This window comes from Haemaphysalis longicornis, unplaced genomic scaffold (genome assembly GCF_048455015.1).
Source record: "Haemaphysalis longicornis isolate Haplotype H1 unplaced genomic scaffold, Haemaphysalis longicornis Haplotype H1 scaffold_10, whole genome shotgun sequence".
Lineage (NCBI taxonomy): Eukaryota > Metazoa > Arthropoda > Arachnida > Ixodida > Ixodidae > Haemaphysalis > Haemaphysalis longicornis.
The window spans coordinates 59,013,755-59,018,583 of NW_027526204.1; the positions used below are offsets into that span (position 1 = coordinate 59,013,755).

General features: G+C 42.4%; 1 non-coding gene across 1 annotated transcript; it reads left to right on the top strand.

Moving 5' to 3' along the window:
* Window positions 1–4,424: 4,424 nt before the first annotated feature.
* Window positions 4,425–4,497, top strand: Trnat-agu (transfer RNA threonine (anticodon AGU)). The gene has a single exon. It is a non-coding gene; the product is annotated as a tRNA-Thr (tRNA).
* The last annotated feature ends 332 nt before the right edge of the window (window positions 4,498–4,829 follow it).

The window sequence follows — 4,829 nt, forward strand, 5'->3', positions numbered from 1 at the left end:
TAGGTGATGTAATACTTCCGCAAAAACGAAAATTGTAAAAAACTACAGAACGCTCAGCTACAGGGCAAATGCCATGTTAATAACAGTACTACTGCTAAATAAGAAAGCCTACTATCTCTTTACCTACAAGAATGAACCATCATTTTAACACACCAGCTTTTGCACAGCCTGCACAGCATCAGGGGCACGCAGATCAAAACTTAACATGCATTCTTTCCTATTGTCCCAGGGACTGGCGTAAGATGCGTCCGCTTGGTTACTGTCTTACTCGTTGTGAAGGCTTTCATGGTTTCTTACACAAGTTCTCCCTTCAGCACCTACATCGAGCTTAAGTTTGCAGGGGTATTTGCATTGGTATTATCTGCCTTGGCCTATGTCTTATTTATTATGATCTTCAGTTAAAAGGCTCTAATAACGGCTTCAGCACCCGACACTTTACAAGAATTACACGTCACGCTCATTCATATTCACAAGTGTCTAAAGTGAGCTTTTGATTTTGTGTTCCTGCAGATGTACTTCTGACAAAAGCTAAGCAAAAATCACCGATAGGTTCGAATTATAAACCGGGTCCAAACAAACGTTGATTTATACTTGTCGAGAGAAATATTACCTGAGGCAGCTCTCGCGTAGTAGAAATACGCCACGTATAGGCCACAAACGTCCGCTTTTTATGTGATCTGATTATCCTATACTTGGCTTATAGTGTACTGTTCTCTACAGAAAGTCTCAGAATTAACTTATCGCTCGGCACCTTCAGAAGAACGGGTTACTCCTCTCTCAATATGTCCTCGAGACACGTGATGTCTATAACAAAAACTGCTCACCCGAAACGCGTTTGCAAAATTTAGAGCGATCAGAACAGTTTATGAATTAGATTATGATAAACGAGCGGGTATTTCTCGCTTAGAAAAAGGAGGATACTTACGGCTTTTTGTTGGGTCCTCTATGAGCACCGATAAAACAGTCAGTAGAACCCATCTAGTAAACATTGCATACAAAGCGGAAACCCAATACAGTCGGACTTACTGAAACGCTTTTTGAATGGTAGACCGCACGTCGTCAAGATTCAACATAAATATTTATATCAGCTTTCTTATGGAAATTCGCATGAAATGAAAAAATTGGTATACTCCGATACTATTTCAACCCAAAATACGCCGAAGTTGTTTCCATTGACGCAAAGAGGAATAAACATGTTTACACATGACAACAATTGTTCTGACACCGCACTTTCTATCTGACACCTTTCACGTGTATACAAGAACCTTTCACATGCATACGCGTCACATTCTGAAATACAGCCCCTGTTTTGTGTCGCGCACATAAAACTTCAAGCACAGGAAGAAGAAGTTCCACCGACACCGACTCAGTGCATCCCTGGCCACCTACAGCGCCAGAACAAACGTCTTCAAATTTTCCTTTTTCCCACACACGATATCAGACTGGAATAATCTGCCTGTATCTGTTGTTTGCAGCATTGAAAGGATTGAACATATAGAAAATTGAGACAGTATGTTTTACAAGTTACTGTGTTTTACCCTGTGTTGTCGGTTTGTTTATATTTGAGTGATTATGCCCCTGCTTTTTGGGCCCCGTGTGAGAACTGCAGTATGTCATAAATAAATAAAATCTAAGGGAGAAACTACCGGGTATAGTACTCGCCCTGAAGTTTTATAACTTTATATATTTATGAAATGTGCTGACAGATACACGCTCATAAATTTTACGTGTATGGTTTGTGCCCTTCGTTGTTGGTTACTTCTAGATTTCATGGTTTACAAAGCACTTTGAACTGTTATCGCCAGTGGCACGACGCCGTCATTCCTCTATGCATGTACTCAAAAAACCGCCCCGCGTGACCTGTTCGTTTACCACTCATTTTGGATACAGATGAACTTGTTCCGCATTCACTAATCCATTAAAACGCTCCACTCACGTATATCTGCCTGCAGTGTGGCTCCGCTCATCGCAATTTTCTGTTGTTATCTTTATGCCACTGACCATGCATCGTTTTTGGGATACTTTTATAGTAGGCAGCGCGTGCTTACAACATATTCCTGCTGACGAGCAATATCTGGTGCATACGCACCGATAGTACGCATTTGCGTCAGCAAAAGCTGGTCACTTTTCTTTCGGCGCGACATCTTTTATTTTGCGCAGATGCACTATTGCTTAAATTCATGCCATTTTGCACTACAGGCTAAAAAATTCTGGGCCACCTCCACTACCGTAAAACGTGGGGAGGGTCGAAGCCGGCAGTGTATAAGTGTATTCTTGAAGCCTTTGCATTTTTATTCACGGGGATCAAACCATTGGGGGGGAGGGATAGAGTAGAGGGGTACAGCTTTGCTGTGTGTCTTGTGTCTTTGAAGAATGAACCAGTCTAGCGCGAGACATTGGAAAACAGCGGTCCTGGTGTGTTCTTTTAGTACGGATCCCGTTCTAGCGCTGGCGCTGCAAAACGAGCGCCCCGGTATTTTAGTAGCGCGACTACATAATACAGCGACGACATGAGATGACTACGACAAGAGACGCCGACAGCAAGGACCACTAAGGGGCTTCGCCTCTAAAATTCGAGACGAAGAAACAACAAAAGTGCTAAATATCAGTTTGATGGGTTACATTGCCCTTTACAAGGCAGTCGGAGCAGTACGCGGCTGTCAACAGCTATTCCCAGAACAAAATAAATGCTAAGAAACTAGGTAATAAAACAAAAAATTCTCTCAATAAAAATTAAAATACACATAAAAAACAAAACCTCCGTAAACTACACTCCTATTTTGCATATTCATTAACCACCATTGCAGTAACACTAAAACGGAGAATAGAAAAAGAAAAAAAGCAAGTATGCCTGCAAGAACATACATATATGCCGAACTGGTTAGCCAGCAAAGAATAAATAAATGCCCGAAGTTGTGGTAAAAGGAAAAGTAAGTACAAATAATGAGAGCACTAGCGCGTAGAAACGACAAGCAGAAAGACATCCTAATCGTGTATACCCCGACAAATGACAGTATTCTATGGCTCACTGAAATGTATTTACGTATACACTATTTATATATATATATATATATATATATATATATATATATATATATATATATATATATATAGGAAATGAGGGGCTCGTTGAAAATAACACAGAAAAAGGGTTGGCAGTCGAGAAAACCTCGGAAAGCAAAGGGGAGGATGTGGTAGATCATTGAAACAGATTAAGAATTTGGAAAGAAAGAAAGAAAGTGAAGAAAAAATGCCCGCCAGGTGGGATCCGAACCCACGACCTCCAGAATACCGGTCTGGTGCGATAACCACTACGCTACCGGCGGGGCGATTTTCCCATTCACTTTCTGGGGTATTTATGTTAGGTATGTTTGTTTCCTGTGCTTGGGGGTGGTAGCCAGCGCCATTCGGACTAATCGGGGTGAAGGGGACCTTCTTTTTAACCCCCGGGTCGTGACTCGAGTGTCTACGACATGTCCAGAGTGGTCGACCAGCTTTGAACCCTCTTAAGCTCCCTTTGGCAACAAGACTGCCACAACAGAGGCCCTCGCTATGCATGTAGCGAATCAGAATAGGAAATGAGTGGCTCGTTGAAAATAACACAGAAATAAGGGTTGGCAGTCGAGCGATAACCACTACGCTACCGGCGGGGCGATTTTCCCATTCACTTTCTGGGGTATTTATGTTAGGTATGTTTGTTTCCTGTGCTTGGGGGTGGTAGCCAGCGCCATTCGGACTAATCGGGGTGAAGGGGACCTTCTTTTTAACCCCCGGGTCGTGACTCGAGTGTCTACGACATGTCCAGAGTGGTCGACCAGCTTTGAACCCTCTTAAGCTCCCTTTGGCAACAAGACTGCCAGAACAGAGGCCCTCGCTATGCATGTAGCGAATCAGAATAGGAAATGAGGGGCTCGTTGAAAATAACACAGAAATAAGGGTTGGCAGTCGAGAAAACCTCGGAAAGCAAAGGGGAGGATGTGGTAGATCATTGAAACAGATTAAGAATTTGGAAAGAAAGAAAGAAAGAAAGAAAGAAATTTTTTCTTCACTTTCTTTCTTTCTTTCCAAATTCTTAATCTGTTTCAATGATCTACCACATCCTCCCCTTTGCTTTCCGAGGTTTTCTCGACTGCCAACCCTTATTTCTGTGTTATTTTCAACGAGCCCCTCATTTCCTATTCTGATTCGCTACATGCTTAGCGAGGGCCTCTGTTCTGGCAGTCTTGTTGCCAAAGGGAGCTTAAGAGGGTTCAAAGCTGGTCGACCACTCTGGACATGTCGTAGACACTCGAGTCACGACCCGGGGGTTAAAAAGAAGGTCCCCTTCACCCCGATTAGTCCGAATGGCGCTGGCTACCACCCCCAAGCACAGGAAACAAACATACCTAACATAAATACCCCAGAAAGTGAATGGGAAAATCGCCCCGCCGGTAGCGTAGTGGTTATCGCACCAGACCAGTATTCTGGAGGTCGTGGGTTCGGATCCCACCTGGCGGGCATTTTTTCTTCACTTTCTTTCTTTCTTTCCAAATTCTTAATCTGTTTCAATGATCTACCACATCCTCCCCTTTGCTTTCCGAGGTTTTCTCGACTGCCAACCCTTATTTCTGTGTTATATATATATATATATATATATATATATATATATATATATATATATATATATATATATATAGCGAATCAGAATAGGAAATGAGGGGCTCGTAGAAATAACACAGAAATAAGGGTTGGCAGTCAAGAAAACCTGGGAAAGCAAAGGGGAGGTTGTGGTAGGTCATTGAAAAAGATAAAGAATTTGGAAAGAAAGGAAGAAAGCGGAGAAAAAACGC